Genomic DNA, 22,581 nt, shown 5'->3' with positions numbered 1-22,581 from the left:
AGTATCCCCAGTGAATACACGTATACAGGAAAGGACTCACGCGAAAGCTAGAGCTAATCTATTTTTCTAGGGGTGCTGAGTCTGAGCTCGGTCAGGAACACGGCGAGAAGAGGGCGCTGTGCGCTCAAAAGGCAAAGTTTCAGCGGTGCCTCCGGTCTCCTTGACGGCTCGAGCTGCCGGCGGGGCTGTGACTTCGCTCCAGGGGTCTCTGGGCTCTGCTGACAGCCAGACGGAGACGGGGGTCTTAGGACAGACTCTAAGGCCGGAGGGGCAGTGTTGTCCTGCGGCCGGGGCTGCCTCGTGGCGCCCCAGGCAGACGCTCCTCTCTCCCTCGCTGGACTCGAGCGCACCCTGGTGCCCACGCAGAGGTGGCCTTTCGGGGACGTGCCGCCCGTGCGCTCCCGCGGGCGGAGGGAGCGGACAGAGGGAGCGGACGGAAGGGGCCCCCGGAGCCGGCACATCGACTGTGGCCACGAGCCAGGGCGCCGCTGTTCTCTGGGGAGAGCCTAGACACTCGGCTTTGCGTTTTCCCGTGGGTGGGAGGGACGGACGGACGGAAGACACGGGGCCTACTTAGCAAAATGGCAGGCGGTACAGTGACAGCTCAGACGGTGTGACCGCAACTGACGACAGCGCCGCAGGACCAGAGAGGGGCTGTTTGGGCGGCGCCGGTGAGGGGCAGCTCTTCGTGCATCCAGCCCGCCGCGGACATAGCCGGCCTTTCTCGGGCGCTGCCTCTGAGCCCGCAGAGCCCGGGGGCTCTCTCCTCGTGGAATTATGCTCCAGGAGGGCACACAGGAGAGGGACACAAATAAAATACTGTATCTTAACAAAAACCGTACACCTTTAGTATGGCTTCCGTCCAGCATGATATAATAACGACGTAGACTTTCTAAAAATAGTTGAGCTGCTTTATGGAAAAGGCTCGGCAGCCGCGGGGGAAGGAAGACGGGTGCCCTCTGTCAGGAAGGGGGTGCAGGTCCAGGCGGGTTCCTGCGGGACTGGACTAGGATTGGAGGGGTGCAGGTGCTGATGATTGCTGGACTGGGGATACACCGTTGGGCTGTGCCTCCAAGGCTTATTTTGGGGGTTGGGTACGGAATCTATGGGAAGGAGAGAAATCAAGGTTCCTTAGAGTATTTGTTCCAGCAGACTGGTACAGTGTGCCACTGACTTAGATGAAGAAGAAAGAGGTAAGAATACGGTCTTTTCCTTTCCTTCCTCCCTCCCTCCCTTCCTTCCTTCTTAACCTTCCTTCCTTTTTTTTTCCTTCTTTGCCTCCTTCTTTCTTTTCTTTCAAGCAGGGGCAGGGAATCCAGACACATTGATTTTGAGGCACCTGTTAGACCCACTGTGTCTGCAAAGCCTGTACTGTCTCATGTCCACAGGGTGGTCTTCTAACAGAGAAGGCAAACAGGAAACACGTGCAGTGAAGAGATGCATGCCAAGTGCAATGGTGAGTGAATTTGGCCATCGGCTTGGTGTCCAGGTAAGGGAACACCAGGGTGATGGGTTCATCTCCACCTTCAGCCACTGGACAGAGAGGGGGGGTCCATTCCTGCTGCATCCCCCATAAGTATATCTTTTCATCTGAATTTTCAACTCAGTTTTCAGTTTTTTATGTATTTCTGCACAGAATTACCCTTTCTGTCTTTGTTTTTCTTGAATGAAGGAAACCAAAAGATCTCTAGATTGGTCCACTTTAAGAGATAATATATATAATATATATATTTTAAAACTAATTAATTAATTTTGGCTGTGTTGGGTCTTTGTTGCTGTGTGCGGGCTTTCTCTAGTTGTGGCAAGCGGGGGCAACTCTTGGTTGCAGTGCACAGGCTTCTCATTGCAGTGGCTTCTCTTGTTGCAGAGCTCAGGCTCTAGGTGTCCGGGCTTCAGTAGTTGTGGCACGCGGGTTTCAGTGTAGAGCGCAGGCTCAGTAGTTGTGGCTTGCTGGCTCTAGATCGCAGGCTCAGTAGTTGTGGCGCACAGGCTTAGTTGCTCCGCGGCATGTGGGATCTTCCTGGACCAGGGCTCGAACCCGTGTACCCTGCATTGGCAGGCGGACTCTTAACCACTGTGCCTCCAGGGAAGCCCAAGATAATGCATTAAATTCACAAGGCATGAAATCTACTTATATCTTATATTTTGTACTACTTATATGTGAGTACAGAAAAGCCATGAGGGTGAACATTTTTCATATCATATTTAAAAGTCAAAATATGCCTTCCATATCACTAAAGCATACAGGAGTCCATTAGCTATGGTCCACGTGAAGGACATACTTCAAAACTGATCCAATATGAAGTGGAAAATCTGGGATGAAGAATAAATCTGTCATGACACCTGTGTGCTGGTCCTGAGAACTCTAAAACTGAGGTGGAGATGCTTATCTGCTTTCAGACCAACACAGGATCTGATCTGGCTAATACATGCCTGATTCATCTAATTACTTCTTTAAAAATTAAAGTCAGTACCTCAAAACTATTCATAACAAGAATCAGGACAATGGGAAATGTGAAGTATTCTAAGATACAGGTTGTATGTCAACATCCTTCAGAAAAACTAGGACTTAGAAAGAAGACTGCTTTTATTCAAAAGCAGGCCCCTAAATCAAACCATAATGGCAAATCAAGGAGCAGCAAATCAGTCGTTTATTTAATAATGGAAAGGATATAGAGATGTAGTTAAATCCCAAGGAAAGATCATTGTTTATCATTTTAAGAGTTTAATGAGTTATTGTCATTTAGAGTTGCTTTTTCTTTCCTTTATCACTCCTTTCTCTCTAGTACCTCTATATTATCTCTCTCTCTCTAAGCCAGAGGACATAACTTTAAAAAGGCAGGGAGGAAGTTCACACATGACAAAAAATTGGCTGCGCTGAGCCATTCCGCAGAGCAAAGAGGTAAGTATTAGGGAAACAAAGGTCGTATTTAAAGAGAAATATTTGAGTTGCGCACGTGGCCCTGGGTGCTACAGGAAGGAGGGGAAAATTGCGGGGTAGCTCGGAGCTCGAGGGGGAAGATGAGAGGCTGTGAATGTTAGGGGGCTCTGCGGGCACTAACAAAGGGATTAGAAGGTCGGAGGGGCAGGAAAAAAGGTTAATTTTGTAGGGACATTCTGAGCAGGTTGAGATGAAGGGAAAATTGAGAAGGAGGCCAAATGAGGGTCCAGAGAAGAGTGAAGTGAGATAAAACCCTGATTTGGGAGGAGTGACAAGGAGGATTCTACCTGTAGGAATAGTGCTGAGCAGGGAGCGCTGGGGAAAGATGACGTGCAAAAAAATGTGACGTTGAAATTTACGTTAGATAAATTATCCAACCCTTTGTAATCGTTATCCCACAAAGCTGAGATCTGAGTCCACCTCCGTGTGGTTTCAATCTCATGTTCTTAGCAACATATGCCCCCTCCAATATCATTATTATTATAATATATTATTATAAAATAAGCATTTTCTGAAGCCAGTACTTAAAGAAATGCTAAAAATGAAAAAGAAACGTATGTTCTGAGTCTCAGGTGACTGGCCAAATGTAAGACAATCGAGGTGATGGCCATGAACTCACTGATAGTATCATTTGGATCATTGTTAGGTTAAAGCCTTTTGTAGTCTCAGAGTGGCTTTGATTAATAAAAGCTAAAGGAAGGCTTTGAAAATAAGGCTTTTAGGTAGGAAAAACCATCTTTTGTTACTTGTAGTCTAACTCTCTAATTTGGCCTCCTTTTATAGCATTTTGTTTTTACATAAATTGACTTGAACTCAATCTAGTTTTCAATTATGTCAAAGAATTACACTTGTTCCTCTAATGATACATTTTGCCTTGTTATCACAATTAACTGTCTTTGCAAATTGTCCACAGTCTGCTGTTCCAGGGTCTTTACTCTTCAACTTGTCCAAAGCAGGACCGTGGTTAGTTTGGTGTCCCAGGTTTGCAGGGAGACAACTGGTCCTGCCTGATACTTGCTGCCCTTCTCTTCCTGAGGCATCACACGTGGTAACCTCTGGGAATTCTGCCTTGAGAGGTGACCCAGCTCTGTGTCTGCAGAGACCTGGTATTTTCAAACAGCTTTTGTCCACTGTTTCTTAATAAAGGGACATTTATTTGTGACAGTTATTTTTGGTCTTATCTGGATTCTTTATCTTAAAAACATTTTTCTCATATTTAGGTTTGTTTCAACTATTTGATGCCTATTGGACTCTTCATATTTGAGAAGCTATGTCCCAAGACCTTAGAGAAGACACACATTAGGGTCACGCTTTCGCAGAGCCACCTCTACGTGGACATCCTCCAGAGACGTGCGGTCGGTGATGGGTGCCTGGGTCTGTCCTCAAAGCGTGCGCCGTTCACATCCTTGTTTGATTCAAAAGGACAACAGGGAATGGAGAATCAGGGCGCTGGAAGGGATGGAAACAGATGGAGGTGTGCATTTTACCCCCGAGTTTTACCCCATATAACAAACGTTACGTTACTTGTGTTCCTCGAGAATTTTTGTTCTTTTATGACTCTGGCCCCAGGTAGACAAAATGGTGGGGGATGAACTATCAGCCATCCAAAAGCAGCCCCGTTCCTGTTGAGGGTCCAGAGGTCTATCAGAAAAGGAGGTTTCTGGTGTTTGGGTCACTGTTTACACCTTCCTTGGTGGGGTTCCTTCAGTCCCAGGACACGATGACTGTTTGCACCTGACAACTGTGTCTGGGCCGCCGGCGTTGGAGACAGCTGCCCTGCCAGACGTTCGTCCTCCATTTTCTCCCTCCAGCTCTGCTCTTCCCCAACTCCTGCCCTTTCCTTCGTACTGCAAGTATATTGAAATATTTGCAATTCTTTATCACTTGAGCCTCTATTTATTCTTTTTTAACTCTGAACATGGATCCAGTACAAGTTGTTATTTTAGCAGAGAAAGAGGAACCATGAGTCCCGTCTGAAGATTTTTATCAAGGAATCAAATCTCAGCCAGGGTAACTGACAAGGTGCCGAGAGTTAGCCGAACAATAAAGCCGTTTTCCTGCAGTGATTAACTAGGACAAAAATTCTTTGCATCATTCCCATTAAAATGTATGATTTCCAATCCTGGATGCTAATTCACCTCTTTCAGATTGTATTCTAATAGGAATAAACGGTTTGCTTTGGAATCAAAAAGTAGAAAAGATACTGGAGACTAAGAATGAACAGATTCTCCTAATTAACTGTTTATAGACACTTAATAGGAACGGATAGAATTGACATTTACTGTAATCCTTAGCTTCAAAAAGGCACCATTTAATCGTGTGTGTTGTGCTGTGAGCTACAATAGTTACCTTTTAAAACTTCTGTTAAGAATTCTGATTTTCAGTGCACCCCAGCTATGTTACTTTCCATCCTTTCCGTTGCATCAGATAGACATCTATTTTCTGCACACAGCAAGAAATGATGAGATGTATCTGCCTAGCTGACTCACAACTGCCGCAGTCTGTACATACATATATATTTTTTATATACATATATATTGAAGTATAGTTGATTTACAATGTTGTGTTAGTTTCAGGTGTAAAGTGATTCAGTTGTACATATAAACACACACACACACACACACACACATACTTTTTCAGGTTCTTTTCCCTTATGGTTATTACAAAATACTGAGTGTAGTTCCCTGTGCTATGCAGTAGGTCCTTGTTGGTTACCTGTTTTATGCATAGTAGTGTGTCTATGTTAATCAGCTGCAGTCTTAGTATGTTCAAAACTAGGTTCATCTTCTTTGTCCCCAGATTACTCACCCAGATTTTCTACCCAATCTGCGTATCAGCACCCCCCAGGTATATGAGCGAGCACGGTAAGGTCACCTGCTTTCCCACCTGCAGGTGGGCACCACCCACACCCTGGCACACACTTTCTCCTCCCCAGTTAGGCTTGATCCCCTCTCACCAGGGCAGCACCCACAGCCTCCGACCGGCCTCCAGCTTTGTATGCAAGCAGACCAAATCCCCACAGTCATGCTAGGAACGGGCTCTTCCTAGCTTCTGTGCTTCTGCAGAACCATGCATAGCCAAACACCGTTTATAGGTCTTTACCTAAACGTCTTCTTTCTACGCTAGTCAGTGAATGCCTTTAGAACAGAGAAAGTGTTTGATTTAACTTTGCTTTTGTATCCCATAACACAATATATCACGGGGTATGCACTCAAGAAACATGTGCTGAATGAATACACTGGAAATGAGAAAATACAAGAATGTATGACCAACTTGTTTAGCTGCCTGCAACAAGTAAATATTTTCATAAATATCTGCTGGCTGAATAAATAAGTAAGTGTTTTCTGACAGTTTGAAATAAGAATGAAAAGCAAGTAAAAGCACTAAAGCCTAGGGAATTGTGTTAAACAGAGGTTCTCAACAAATACTTGTTGGTTGACTGAATGAAGGAACTTCCACGAGCAACACTGAAACCAGCTGAGTTAGTGGGTTTTTGTGCTTTTGGTTTTGCTTTGTTTTTTGTAGTAAGAACATTTAACATGAGATCTGCCTTTTAACAAAGGTGTAAATGTACAGTAAAGTACTGTTAACTATAGGTGCTCTATTCTATAGCAGATTTTCAGAATTTACTTATCTTGCATAATTGAATGGCTCATTGTGCTTAAGCAAATGTACCTGGCTGTTTCAGTTTTAATGATGACACGATGTGAAGGTGACCTGTGCTGAATTTTTAAATCCATATTCTAATTTTTTTGTGCTTGTAGAGTTACGGTTACAACTTCTCATAATTAGTCCTCTTGGGGAAATACTTTTCTGTGGTGTAGCAAGGGGACTGTTAGCTGCTAATATAGTAAATAGTCATGAGTTCCAGAACATCACAGTTGGTCCCATGAATCTAATTTGTATGGCGTCCCTAAGACCCAACCCTACGTCCCACGCCCGGCAGTCGGCACACCCCTCAGGGCTCTAGGCTTCGGGTTTAACGTAGTTTAGATGAGTTGATTCTCATCCGTTTCTGTCCCCTAAACAAGGCAGCAGTATTGCTGCAGCATAAGTGGGCCAAGTCTTCGGGAGCTGAGGGACTAGCAAACAATGACACGCATCCATTTGATGGATGGAAGAAAGAGAACAGGGGACCACGAAATAATATGTGCAGTTGTCCTGTCTTCCCCCATGGTAGTGAGAGGAAGGAAGGAAGGAAGAAAGGAAACAAGGAAGGAAAAAAGGAAGGAGGGAAGGGCGGGGTACTTCCCTGGTGGCGCAGTGATAAAGAATCTGCCTGCCAATGCAGGGGACACGGGCTCCATCCGTGGTCTGGGAAGATCCCACATGCTGTGGAACAGCTAAGCCCGTGCACCACAACTACTGAGCCTGCACTCTAGAGCCCGCGAGCCACAACTACTGAGCCCACTCGCCACAACTGCTGAAGCCAGTGTGCCTAGAGCCCGTGCTCCGCAACAAGAGAAGCCACTGCAATGAGAAGCCTGCGCACCGCAACGAAGAGTAGCCCCTGCTCACCTCAACTAGAGAAAGCCCGCGCACAGCAACGAAGACCCAATGCAGCCAAAAAAAAAAAAAAAAAAGGGAGGGAGGGAGGGATACGTTGGGCCCAGCCAGTGGGGTCCGCATGGCCTGGCCTTCTAGGCTGGGGTGACTTTTCTTGCTTATTTTCAAGGTCAAAGAGCTGAGGGGCAATTCCTGGAAACAGTGATTCCAGTGTGGTTTTGGGATCTACAAATGTCAGTGTCAGAGTTTGTGCTTTAAAATCCAAAGAGATCAACACTGGCTGGGAAGGCAAGTGAGTTGCGACTTTGAAATGCTGATGAATAATCAAGGAGATTTTTACTCAGGGAAGAGAATCATCAATGGAAAGATCGAAGGGACCCTCCCAGGATGCGCGGCCCAGGAAGGTAGCACAGGACGGATATGCAGTATGTGGTGAACAGTTATACAAAGATTAACACAATCCCAAGAAAGACAAAACGTATCTTCTAGTGCTTGCAGCCAGGCCAGTCAACTGGTTAACCAAGGATCTGTGTGTCCCTGAAATACACCAAGAAGAGACTGACGGGGAAGGAGGTGGTGCTGAAGGTAGCAGGACCATGCCTCTGCGGATGAGAAGCAGCGTCCGGCTGCCCGGGCGAGAAGCACGGGCGGACGTGATTTAGCTCATTTGCACGTGTGCACGATTACACACAAGGTAAACTCAACCCAGGCGTGATGTACGTGCATGACAATTCACGTGACCGTAGCTCAGGATTGCGCACATCTCTGTAATGGGACAGGCAGGTCTCCTGTGCCCCGATGTCCTCATCAGCAAAAGGGAGATAGTGGCACAGCCCCCTCACAGGGGAGGTGACGGTTGAGTGAAGTAGCATATTTAGGGTAGTGCCAGGACGAAAAAGTGCTATGACACTTGTTAAAATCATTCTAATTCTCCCGGTTAAATGCCAAGATCGGATATGTGGATATAGCGAAAAGCGGTGGACGCTGGAAGAACTTAATGACTTTGTGTAACTGTTGCTCAGCAGGACCAGGGCCAGCTGACTAGTCCAAACCACACCTGCTGCTCCAGGTGGGAAGAGGAAGTGAGGTTGCTGAGCTCTGTGGGGCAGTGTGAGCTCTGAGGGCTGAGGACCCCACTGCAGGCATCCAGTTGCCTCTTGTGGGCCTCGGGTCCGGTCCATATGAGGCACTGTCTGTATGAGTTGCTATAATGGTCTGTGGCCGATGGAATTAGTGACCCCAGTTCTGCAGGGCTCCTGTGCTGTGCCCGTGTCCATTGCCTGAGAGTGTGCAGGTCCCATCACGGGAGGCAGGTTCCTCCTGCACTCCTTCACTTGAGCCTTGGCCATCCGACTTGATTCAGTCAATACGTGGTGGACTCAGGTGACAGCGTGCAGGCCAGACCTTGGGTTTTAAAGGGGTCACCTGTGTCTGCTTGCTGACATGCCCCCTTGTCACTTCCTGCTGGCCTGGGAGGATGAATGACATGTGGACCTGGTCACAGGCAGCCTGTCACTTAGGCCCCCGTCTGAGCCCTGCTGAGGTCAGCTGACCCCTACGTCGCACAAAGCAAATGCTCCTTTGGACAAGCCCATGACGGGCCCCCTCTCAGTGCTTCTGACGGGGCTGAGCAGCTGACGAGTGGTGCTTGCACTCAGGAGCCATGTCCTCAAGTTTTAGTAACAGACCTTCTTGTAACTTTAGAATTGGTTGTAACTCAGAAACGGTGACGCCCACACTAAGTGCGGCTCGGGAATAAGGAGCCTGGGATCAGGCTGTTAGGACAGAAGACCCCTTGTCCTTCATCGGGGGCAGGTGTACGGTCCACCTCATGTAAGCAAATGTGCTTTCCAGGGAGTTACAATTTTTAGATGTTAAACAATCTAACGTAGTAAAGCAGAAGTAGCAAATTAAGATATGGCTGCTAGGGACAGAACCCTGGGGAGGAGAAGGGTAAAGAGAAAAACCATCAAAACAGAACAAAACAAAAATAAGAACTTATAAAGCAGCACAGCCGTTTTGAGCAGGGTCCTCTACATTCTAACTACGGATGTCAGAGTTGTTTAATGTACATTATACATTTTTATACTGATATTGATGGTTCTTGGTCATCCTGAAACATTGAGATTACCTTTACACTTATTGATTTGAACGATACAGCAGCGAAGCTTGTAACATATCAGGAAGCAGTTTCAAAATGGTTAAAGTAATAAGGATTTTGCTGTTAAAAAAGTATACATTTCAGTTGTCTAGAGATTTCACTTTTGTGGAACTCTCTGTTACCAAAATCAGTTAAATGAAGTATTGTTATGTGTGGGAATTACATTATTTTCATTAAAAAAAAAAAACCAATGATCTAAATTATGTGAATGGGACTTCCCTGGCAGTCCAGTGGTTAAGACTTCACCTTCCAAGGCAGGGGGTGCCAGTTTGATCCCTGGTTGGGGAGCTAAGATCCCACGTGCCTCATGGCCAAAAAACCAAAACAAAACAGAAGCAATATTGTAACAAATTCAATCAAGACTTTAAAAAAAATGGTCCACATCAAAAAAAAAAAATCTAAAAATAAATAAATAAATAAGTAATGTGACTAATTTAAGTCCTTGTTGATTATCCTATGAGCCTGGTATTCAATTTGACTAACACACTTCTCAGAGATAATGACTGAAGCTTTTTTTTTTTTAATAAATATAGATTCAACACAAAGAAATTGTTTTCTTCCTCTTGATTCTTCTAAAAACAATGAACAAGTACAAAAAAGGCACATTTCTGGGGGCATCGCTCAGCTGGTGGTCCCCAGTGTCCATAGACTTATACTGATGTAGCTGAGATGGATTTAGACCCCCTGAGAGATAAGCTTGAAAACAGCTTTGCTTTGCCTCTCACACGCTCCAAAATACTCAAACTTGTTTGTACACTTTCTTATTCTTTTTTCACATGTTACATTTCTGATTTGAAAACTCAATTAACAGTATAGAAAATATAGGAATAAGGAAAATAGACAAGGAGAAGTTTGAATAAAATGGCTACATATATTCATGTATTTATTTTTTCATTGTTTAACTGTAAAAGGGTGAGGAGATAGAGATAAGCAATAAGAATAAAAATAATCATTTTCCATTGAATACTGATTCAGAGCTGAGCACAGATCACCTCTGGTTATAAATCCTTCCAGATCCTCAACTCATGCCCACAAACACGACTTCTGGAAAGTTACAGGCAAGCCATGAATTCCTCCTCCTCTTCCCCTTCCTTCTTTTCTTCCATTTTCCCCATAAAGAGAACACTCTTGTTTTGACTACATAAAATTTTGAAACTTTCAAGCAGCAAAGTCTATCCAAAACGAAATAACAAAAATTAAAACAAAATTACCAAACAGGAAACAAATGTTTGCAAACTGTAATGCCACCAAGTTAATCTCTGAATTCAGTATGAGACTAATAAAATACCACTGAGCTTAGCTGGGAGTGCCGTTGCTCAGATGTGTTTTTAATCCATCAACATTTAGTGAGGTAAATATCAAGTTACAGATTTCTAAAATGGCCTGTAGCACATAGAAGTGTTCTTCGTTGTTTCAAATGTGTCCACCTGGCCAGGTTCAACCTCAGTCATGGTTCACTAAGAGTGGACCTGTTATCTGCTACCTACAGTGGTCTAATTCCGGAGAGTCCAAGAAAGTGGAAATGATGTATTTGTGAGAATTTTATAAACATCATCTGTATTCAAAAATCACTCTTAGGAATTATGATGTGTTAACTTCCTAAGAGTCAATGTAGCATCCACGAAATAGCAGCAGTTAAACTAAAAAGAGCTCAATCAAGATGACTTTGAGGGAGAGAAAGCCCAGGCAGGCATCCTGTCCCACCCTGGGCAGCGGTGGGTGAGCCTCCTGGCCGGGACCTGAGGCTCCGGCTGACCCGCACCCTCAGGGCTCTGCTCCTTCAGTAGCCAGACCAGAGGGGGCCTTGGAGGGGCTGAAGTGTCACTGCAGCTAGAGCCCGAGTTCCCCGCGTCGTGACTGTTTTCTCAGCTCGCTAGGGCTCCTCCCAGTCCCCACGGCTGCCAAGCAACCTGCTGGAGCCTTTTTCTCCTGGAAGACGACAGCTCTGATGGAAGGCAGCGGTCCCCCTGCTTGTTCCCCAGGTCTTGAACGTCTTCCCGAGGACGCGCGTGGCTGACGTTCCCAAACGCTTCGGGAAGTCTCTCCTCTGTTCCCGAGTGGAAAATTCCCTTCCCGGTGGATGTCCTGCAGCGTTGCGATATGCATTCCTCATGGAGTTCAGGCCGTGTCTGAAGTTTCAGCTGAAGCTTTTGAACCTGACTTTCAAGCTGTGAATCTGCAGAGATGCCTGCTCAGTTTGGAGATGTTTCATTGGACCTGCGAGCTCTTTGTTCATTTGGTTTTCTTTACACGTGTAGAATATTTTAAAAAATATGCCTTGTTTTTCTCCTTAAAGCCTTTTTATTTTTAATTAATAAACTTTACTTCTTAGAACAGTTTTAGGTTTACAGAAAAACTGAGCTGAAAGCATAGCAAGTTCCCATATACTAACCCCTCACCCCACCCCAACCCGTTACCCCTCTTATTAGCATCTCGCATTGATGAGGTGCATTTGTTATGATTGATGAATCAATACTGATACAGCATTATCACACGCATTATTGTTAACTAAAGTGCATAGTTCACATCATTTACATTTATGTTGTATGTTCTGTGGGTTTTGGCAAATGCACAATGTCACGTGTCCACCATAGCAGCATAGACTCACTGCCCTACAACTCCTCGGTGCACCACTTACTCATCCCTCCTCCCTTTATCCAAACTCTGGGCACCTGTTGATCTTTTTACTGTCTCTACAGTTTTGCCTTTTCCAGAATGTCATGCAATTGGAATTGTACAGTGTGTAGCCTTTTCAAATTGGCTTCTTTCACTTTGTAATATGCATCCAGGACTCCTCTGTGTCTTGAGAGCTCATTTCCTTTCACTGGAATATGAATAATATTCCAGCGTCTGGATGGACCACAGTTTGCTTACCCTTTCACCTACTGAAGGGCATCTTGGCTGTTGCTTGGCCATCAAGAATAAAACTGCTATAAACATCCTTGTGCAGGTTTTTGTGTGGACATAGTTTTCAACTCATTCGGGTAAATACCAAAGAGCACCGTTGCTGGCTGGTATGGTAAGTCTGTGCTCAGCTATGTAAGGAAGTGCAAAATGTCTTCCATTGTGGCCGTACCATTTTGAATTTCCAATGAATAGGAAGTCCACATCTTTGTTAGTATTTTGGATTTTAGCCAAATCTAGTAGGTGTGTAGTGGCGTCTCATCCTTTAAATTTGCAGTCCCCTAATAATACGTCCTGTGGAACGTGTTTTCATGTGCTTATTTGTCATCTGCATATCTTCTTTGGGGAGGTGCTTGTTCAGGTCTTTTGTTTACATTCTCATTGAGCGGTTTGTCTTCTTAGTGGTCAGTTTTAAGCGTTCTTTGTACATTTTGGATAACCGTCCTTTATCAGATACGTTTTGCAAATCTTTTCTCCCAATCTGCTCGCATCTTTACATTCCCTTTGCAGTGTCTTTCACAGAGCAGAAGTTTTTAATTTTAATGAAGTCTGACATCACATGTTTTTTGATGGCTTGTGCTTTTTTGGTGCTGTAGTTAAAAACTCACTGCCAAATCCTAGGTCACCTAGATTTTCTCTTATGTTATCTTCTTCTTATTTTGCATTTTAGGTCTATAATCCATTTTGTGCCATTTTTCTTGTGAGAGGTGTAGGATCTTCATGTAGGTTCACTTGTTCTTTTTGCATGGGGATATTTAGCCATTCCAGCATCATTTATTGAAAACATCATCTTTTCTCCACTGTATTGCCTCTGTTCCTTTGTCAGCTATCAGTTGACTACGTTTGTGTGTGTCCTCTTCTGGGCTCGATTCTGTTACCTTGATCTGTGTGTCTGTTCCTTTGTCTGTGCCACAGCATCAATGAGTTTCTCTAATTACTGACTTGGACTACTACCAGTCCAGGTAGTCTCCATTTTCTGATTCACTCATTTTGTCTAATTTCAAGCTGTCATCGTCCGTGTTATCTCTAAAGGAGAGCTGACAGACTTCGCATCTTCAACATGGTGTCATTCAGAAGTTTCATTTGTGAGTTCAGTTTCCCAAGACTTTTTTCTCTTCCATTAGTTCCTTCATCTTTCTTTCTATTCCACAATCTCTTGAGGAGGAGTTTTAGGCTTTCCGGAGGATAAATGCTTTCATGAAAACTACCTGTTATTTCCCTCTGAGGCTGTGCATTTCTGAGCTGCTTTCGATACATTTTCAGTGTTAGTCACTTGGGACTGGAGGGGCATTGTTGCATCTTTGAGTGGCCGAGTCCATCCTTCAAAGGTGGGCCATCATCGCTCCTAGAAACAATAGTCTGGGGACTTGCTTTCCTGTTCTTTGTTGAGGAGGTCAACTGTATCCTCAGATGAAGAGGTGGACCTGTTCAGATTTTTACTTAGTGCTGCTAACGCTGTGTCTGTAACTTGAGAGAACTGGTCTCCATGGGGGGGTTGTGAATCAGGGGTTTCATAGGCTGTGATAACTGTGTTCTTCCCCCTGATTCGGGATATCGCTGATTTTTACCACATCACAAGGTCTTCCTCCCCTGAGGTTTTCTCCCCTGCTTGTGTTTGGTCATCTGGGTGGGACAGGGCAGAGGACAAAGGATCTCACCATTAAAGAGTTACACTTGGTGCCCTGACTTTCAGCTGCAGGAGATCAGCAGAAATCAATCTGAATGGGCAACATCCTACCACTCCATGAAGTTCAGTGGAGCCAGTCTGTCCCTGTTTAACCCAAGTCCTCCTGGGTGGGCAGCTCCCCCGGGTCCCCGCTCCACCACACGGCTCCTACCGACGCCCGGCCCGCTCCTCAGTCCACCGAGGGTCCTCAGGAGTGTGCCTCTGCAGGGTTCTTTCAGCTGCGTTTGTCGCCCTCTCATTTCCTGAACAAGATCGCATTCTTCTGATGGCTCTAGAACAGACTCAGGCCTGGAGGCCTCTATCCTTTAACCGGGCGTCTGCTGTGAGCGACTCGGTCCAGTGCGTTTAGGAAACCGTCAGCAGGGGCTGAACCGGGGATCCTGTTTAATGCCTGAGCTGGGGCCACGGGGCCACCAGGAGGTGAGGCTCTGGCTGGACTTGGTGGTGAGGAGACAGGAGGCCAAATGCCTGATGAAGTGTGATGTTCTGTTTATCTTTGTTTTATTTATTTAACAAAGAAATTGCAATTGGAAAGTTTGTAAACAGTTTCCAAAAGTAAAGAACCGAGCCGTGTTGGGCTGGGGGTAACAGGACAGGGGGAGAGGGATTCCGGCAGGGACTGCAGTCAGCCTGGGATGCGGTCAGGACGGTGGGCAGACGGTTCCCAAACAGAAACCGCCCTGGGACGGGAAGTTCAGTCCATGCGGCTCAATGACTGTATCTGAGCCACTTATTAACCAACTGCCCTAATGCTGCTCCGCGGCAACACTGAGCGGGACACAGAGAAAGAGACGTGAAAGACGTATGTCCTGCGTCAAGAATCCCTGGCCTAGAGAAGGGGGTGGGATCCAGTGGTGAGACTGAAGTAAAGGGAGGATCAAAGCAGGCCTCACATCGTTCCTGATACTAAAGCAAATCTGAAGGACGCTTTACCCTCTTATTCTCTTTTTCTTTTCAGTGTCTTTGTAAATTAGATTCCCCTTTCCTTATATTACTTCGCCTCGTCAATGTTATTCGATTTGTATGACTAGTCTTATTGAATGTCGTTCTTCTCACTATTATTTTTTTCTGAAATGCTTTCCTTCACAGCCCTCACAAGAGAGGTCAGGCGTGGGGCCCTTGCGCACTGCGGGTGGGCGGTCAAAGTGTGCACCTCTCTGGGAACAGTGCGACGGCTCCTCCAAAAATTAAAGATGGAATTTGCATACGGTCCGGCAATCCCACTCACAAGCACATCTCCAAGAGAATTTAAATCAGCGTCTCTAAGAGCCATCTGCACCCCTGTGTTCACTGCAGCATTCCTCAGAACAGCCAAGGGGCAGAAGCAATCCAAGAGTCCACTGGCAGATGAATGGATAATGAGGATGCAATGTAGTCACACAGTGGAATGATATGCAGCCTTAGCGAGGATGGAAATCCTGCCACGTGCCCTAACACGGCTGGGTGCCGAGGGCAGTGAACATGCTCAGTGAAACAAGTCAGGCACCAAGGCACAGGCGCGTGATTCCACGTAACTGAGGCCCCTAGAGCAGTCAAATTCACAGAGACAAAGAGTAGATGGTGGGTGCGCAGGGCCGAGGGAGGGACGGAGGGGCAGTTAGTATTTAATGGGGACACTGCTTCAGTTTTGCAAGATGACAAAGCTCTGGAGATCTGCTTCACAACAATGTGAATATACTTAACACGACTGAACTGTATACTTAAGATGGTAAATTTTATTTTTATTTTTTTTTAACCACAGTATTTAAAAAACTCAAAAAGTACATGGGAGGCAGCTAGAGCAAAAGGCTTTGGGAGTTACTGGTGCCCACGGAACTGGTATAATCTCTTGTGGTGAGAAGAGCGCTGGATTTAAGAAAGAAAACACGCGCTTCCAGCCGTGATGCCCACTGTGTAGCGTTCGCCTCTCCATCCTTGATTTCTTCATCTGTCAAACTAGGACAATAATTCCTGCCTACCAGTCCCCAAACACCGCATAAAGATCCAATGGGACTGTAAATGCAGAGATAAAAGTACTAAGTCCTCCACACATATAGGCTGGATTCACTGTAATTCCTTTTGAGAATCATGACATAGTCCCTTTCTCTGGAAATAGTTTCCATCCAGAGCTGTAGCCTTTGTAAGAGACCGGATTTAGTTCATGCGTTTTGAGACAACTATCTCAGAGAATTGGTTGTAACATCTCACAGTTTCTCTTTGCAGTCAAAATAGTGAACTCCTGATTCGTGTCCCCTGCTTTCCCCGTGCCGTGCCTTCCACGTGAGACACTGCACTGCACCCAGTCAGAATTTTAATTACTGAGGCGCCAACCGCCTCGCATGGGTGTCGTGAAGACCAATGTCTATCTGATAATTTAAACTCGTAATATGATTGAGTTACTTTGAAGACAAGTTTCATGTAAATGTCTTATAATGACTGTAACAATACGAAAGAAACCAAATAGTAATGAAAAAATTAAAATGAGATGAAGAAAGCCACTTCTCTGTAAAACGTTTAAGTACAACAAACAAATAAGAATCCCTAGATCAGATGAACTACTGCATTTGAATCTTTAAAATGCTAAAAGTATCTCAATTATTCTTTCAAACACAGGGATTGAAAGGACAACACCTGAAGAGTGTATTATAATATCTGCTTTCTTTTGAGTATGTTTCATGGGAGAAAACCTATTCTAAAATGACTGACAACTGTATATACAAAACAGAAACAAACTCACGGATACAGAAAACACACTTGTGGTTACCAAAGGGGAGAAGGAGGGACAAATTAGGGGTATGGGATTAAAAGATACAAACTACTATGTATAAAATAGACAAGCAACAAGGGAATACTGTATAGCACAGGGAATTATAACCAACATCTTGTAACAACCTATAATGGAGTATAATCTGCAAAAACACTGAGTCATTATGTTGTGTACCTGAAACTAACAATATTATAAATCAACTATACTTCAATAATAAAATAAGATAAAATGATGGACCACTTTGGGGAAAATCAGAAAGTCTTTAAGTATCATGTTCAGAGTGTAAAGTATGAATTTATATAAATAAAATAAAAGCCTTTCTGTGGTTATGTGGTACCCCCAATTGTGTCTGGAATCATTTCATGTCATAATCCATCACCTGACACACTCTGTTTGCTGGAATAAGGTTCCCTGCTGCCAGACTTCCTGAGCCCGACTCTGATTTGGCACTCAGAGCTCCCTGCATGCATCACGTCATTCATTCTCTCCTGGTTGGTTTCCATAAAGATTTGGCTTGCTCAGCCGTTACAAACAAAGGACAAACAGGGAAGAGATTTGGGGACAGAAATGACACCTTGAGAAATGCAAACCAGTGAGAAAGAGGGGGAAAAAAAACTAGTAACACAAAAACCTGACAGTAAAGATAATGGACACAGTGAATAAAAGACATGAAAAGATACATTTTAATCACAAAAATAATAAGAGAGATGCTAGCGTTGAGCACAAGGGAACAAAGGGAAGACACAAGGAGACAGAAAGGACCGCCGTGTGAAGAGGTCTGCACGCAGAGCATCAAAGGCAGGGATGGGCGCAGCTGATCCCAGAGCCCACAGCAGGGTCTCCGGAAGTGAGTGATCGGTGGGGCAGGCGTGCAACCTGTGGGACCACAGCGCTTCTGGAGGCAACTCAAGAGCCTTGTCTTGTGAGCACCATTCGGCTCAGGCACGTGGAAACACCTGCCACCTCTGTGCCACTGCAGGTGGGGAGAGCAGTGCTTCTGGATCATCCCTGACAATGGGGTGCATGAGCTTTGGAGCAAATGCTCTGCTTTTCATCCCCGTACCCCAACCCTCCATTTATCTGCAACATCTTTACAAGTGGCGGAAGCACGTGCCAGGTTACTATCAATTACTGATTCCAGATATAACTCTGATTCTCACCCCCCTTGTCATTGCCATATTCATAAGGACATAAATGCTTATATTTGGAAATCCTGAATTTTATCAGTTATTTATTTAATACAATTATGTCAAGACTCTGAAGTTTTAAAATTGCATTTTTCCTACATTTCTTCACAATTCCTTTCAAAAGAGGTATTCACCCATAAATTGCTCAAATTGCTTTCCTCCCCTGATATGCTAATTAAATCAAAATGTTGATGAATCCTTGAGATAACTCGACAAGGATTTTTTAAAAGATAATCAACCCTTCTGATAGATAGTCATCAAAGAATTTCCAAAAAGCCTGGAACGCATTTCTTTAATGTCACATAATTAATCTATGAAGCAAGTTGCTGTGTGTGTTTCCACCTCCCTGCCCCTTCATACTGCTTGGAGGGTAGACTGAATACACAAGATAGCCTTGACACTGATATTCCAGCAAGAAACTTAGACTGGGGACCAAACCTAAGGGCACAGGGAAACCACATTTGTCTTGGGATGTAGGGATTCTGTTGTGCAGTTTCACCTGTTATACCTGATTCCTTCCTAGTTTACATCTATTTAATTTATTCAGAGTAAGAATTCCGAGTCATTGTTTTTCTAGTGTTTCCGAAGAAATAAAAAAGAATACCAAGAAGCCAACATACCTGCCAACAGAGGAGTTCTGGAGAGAAGCTGGCATTCAGAACCAGTGAGTAGTTCTAAGGCAGAACAGTGATTATCAATTTAATATTGAAATTACCCATGACATTGCTATAGTCTATTTGTGCCACAATGGATTCTGAGCGAGAGATGGCATGAAAGGAATCCTTTGCCTTCTCCATTACTGGAAGGACAAAAGACTTAGGCTGGGTTGACTAATAAGAACCTGCTGTATAAAAAGTAAATAAAATAAAATTCAAAAAAAAAAAAGACTTAGGCTGGGTTTTCCTTTTTAAGACCACTGGGTTGGTGCTATGGTCTGAAAGGTTGTTTCCACACCTCCCACCCACCCCCAAAAATCCATACGTTGTATTCCTAACCCCCAAGGTGATGGTGTCAGGAGGTGGGAAGTTTGGGAGCTGATGATGTCATGAGGGTGGAGCCCCCATGATGGGATTAGTGTCCTTATAGCAGAGACTCCACAGGGCCGCCAGCCCTTCTTCCAAGTGAGGACACAGAGAGAAGACACCATCTATGAACCAGGAAGGGGGGCCTCACCAAACGCCACATCTGCTGGTGCCTTGACCTTGGACTTCCAGCCTTCAGAACAGTGAGAAATAAATGGTTGTTGTTTATAAGCTCCCCAATCAATGGTAGTTTGTTATAACATCCCCAATGGACTAAGTTGGTATAATTGCCCTTTTCAAGTCAGGGCAGTCCTAGGGCTGATTCTCCTCAGGCCTTTCTTTGGAGAGTGTAGGCGCATCAGGAAGGGGTGTTTTGTGTTCTAGGAGATGCTCTAAACAGCAGGTGACCATTGAAGTGAGCAGGGGCTGGGTCTGGGCATCACTGAATCCCCAGATGCGGTGAGGGGTCCATGGGGATCCCAAGATGGTTAGAGGTGCGCCCCACTTAACACACAGGGTTGAGGAGCTAGAAACCTAGGCTGGAAGCCCAGCCTTGTAACTTACTAGGATCAGCTGGTCAATTGGCTTGACCTCCCTGTACTTCCGTCTTCTTGTATCATGGGATTACTTTTGTGAGAATGGAACCGGGGGTGGGTAGAGTACTTAGCATATGACCTGGGGTTAAGGCCTCATTAGGACCCATGGAGGCACGGCCACTCCTGCCTGGAGCACGCATCCTACAGATACTTCCCAGGGACACGCCCCAGCAGCACAGGGCAGCAGAGGGAAGATCTGGGATGCAGGGCCTATCGCCCCATCTCCATTTCTGCTGGATGGCAGAGTGGCAGGACCAGAGGAATTAATGGATAAAAGTAGAGAATAATGAAGTTTGACTGATAACGATTTATTGCTGCCCTTGGTATGCTGGCCTTGAAGCTATCTGAGATGATTTACAAAAACTAAAGGTAACATTTCTTACTCATCCAATGATGGAAAACTTCATTTCTTTACCCTAAATTATCTACTTTTACTTTCATGTTCATCATTTCTATTCCTGTGTTTATGACATTTTATGCTTCATCCTTCCGGCAGGTGGTCAGGAAGGCACGTAGGCGTCTCATACATTGCATGGCTCCTCAGTGGAGGCCTTACAAGGATTATTTTGATGACTACTATCCAGGTCACTGGGGACTAAGAGTCAAGATTTAAACCCAGAAATGTGACATAACATGAATCATTATGAGCACTGATGGACTTTAAATTTTTGTGGAAAAAAATGACTGATTTCCAGAGATGTACCAGCTACAAAATACATTAGATTTTTTAAATCCTCTAAACAACCTAAGGAAGTAAATATTGGTAGCTCAACCTTTATAAGTTAGAAGACGGAAGTTTTGAAACTTAAGTGAGTTTTGCAACATAGTAACAATAACGGAACCATTTCTGTGCAGATTCTGAGACCCCAGAATATCGGATGTTCATAAGCCAACGTCAGATTTTCTTACATCTTTAGCAGTAGAAATGAAGCACAGAATCTTAGAGCTGAGACACTTCATCAATCATTACACGTGGCAGGAGACTGAGTCTAGGTTACACAAAATCTCCGGGGATAACTGATGACAGAAAGAATTAATGCAGGGCTCGCTCTACCTCATACAATATTCAGACACAACCAAAGCCACCTCAGAAGTTTCCACTTTCCACTCAAGTTGGCGACCAGATATTCTGGGAAGAGGTACAGGCTCAGATGTTAGTATCCCTCCCTGCTCTCTCAATGGCTCCGTTAGTGGGTTGATATCTTCTGCAGCTACCCTATTAAAACAAAGCCCTGCCTGTTTCTAAAGAGGAAGAAGATGGACCCAAGAAGCCAACTTACTTCTAGATGAAACAGCAACCGGATGACATCATTTCACTGAATGAAATACCACGTGCTCTGCATTAGACAAATGCGATCAAGTTCATGACAAGGCAGTGGTGGTCGTACAGAGGATTTGGGGTCGAGAATAAATGGTGGAGAGGAGGGAGGTTTCCAAGAGTATGCGTGGCTGAGGCTGGATGATTTGTGGACTCAGCATTGGTGCCAGGAGTGTGGCTTGGGAGGAGCATCTTACGTGCACTTGTTGAGTCGTCAGTCCAAGCCACACCTGTTGTTCATCACCGGCAGCGGGTGGGGCTCGGCACCAGGCAGGGGCTGTGGACTGCGTGGACTCAGGAGTTGGGGGCAGGTGTGACGGTGACTGCGGCTGGCTGTGATGCAGACGGCGTACCAGCAGGATTTCACTGGGGAAGAGGGAAACCTGCTGCCTCAGAAAAGGCAGAGATGAAGAGCTGAGGGACGAGGTAAGATGACGGATGAAAACGCCCCTGCCCTTCGGATACAGGTGGGCCAGCTGCTCCCTGAGCCTCCGGCCTCCCCTTCCCCTCGGAGGGGGCAGCCACGGTGTCACAGTGAAACCGCCCCGTCTCCACCATCGCTGACGAGGAGAGATGGGGACACTTTCCAGAAATGAGGTGTGCACCAAAGGGACCAAGGTCTGCGTTTCCACGAGGCCACCTCATGGCGGTGACCTCGGCAGTGAAGACAGGATCACCAGTGGATGGGGGACGGGGCTCGAGTTTTCATCTCCATGAAGTGATTCGTGGCAGCACGGAAGCTGTGAATTGAACAAGCCCCAGAGGTTCTCTGGTTTATCCCGAGTAGGAAACACTTTGTGGGAGGAATGGAGTTAGTCTCATGGTGAGGCAAGACTGCGGCCATCAGCTTAGGGAGAGATGTGGTCTTACCTCTACTCCAGGCTAGTGATTGCTAAAGAATGAGATCCTGTACCACTGCAAACACGCAGGACCCTCAGTGGGGGAAAAATTAGTGGCCACAGACCAAGAGCACGACTCTGCAAGGCAGTTAGAGATGCTTGTTCCCTTCCTCGACCCCAGGTGACTCCTTTTGATTGACCACCGGCCCCGTCCTCCGCATCTGCCCCCCACCTCACTTCAGGGCTTCATGTCCAGAGGCTCTGGTTCACAGCAATGTCTGAACCTTGCACATCTACCAGAATCATCTTCAGCCGTTGTGAAAGCATGTTTTAAAATCCCACACTCTGGACCCACTGTGTTGGCTCCTTTGGGGGTGAGTGCTGAGAACATGTGCTTTGAAAACGTGCCCAAGTGACTGGTGTGTGGTCAGGGTGAAGCAAGGGGCCTGAGGCAGGGCCCGAGCGTGGGGACAGCAAGAGGGAAGACAGTGAACCCAGAGGTCGTCAGGCAGCACGGGGTGGAAATGAGGAAGGGGCCTCACATCTACATTTTGAATCACTGTCACCAGTTATGACAGGAGTCTGCGTGTAGTTTTCAGAAACACGTTGGCACCTGCCCAGGGGATATGAGGACAGACCAGGTAGACACAGCTGACATAAGGGGGGACACGCCT

This window comes from Tursiops truncatus, chromosome 21, assembly GCF_011762595.2.
Source record: "Tursiops truncatus isolate mTurTru1 chromosome 21, mTurTru1.mat.Y, whole genome shotgun sequence".
Taxonomy (NCBI): domain Eukaryota; kingdom Metazoa; phylum Chordata; class Mammalia; order Artiodactyla; family Delphinidae; genus Tursiops; species Tursiops truncatus.
Note: the sequence above shows the minus strand (reverse complement) of the source record.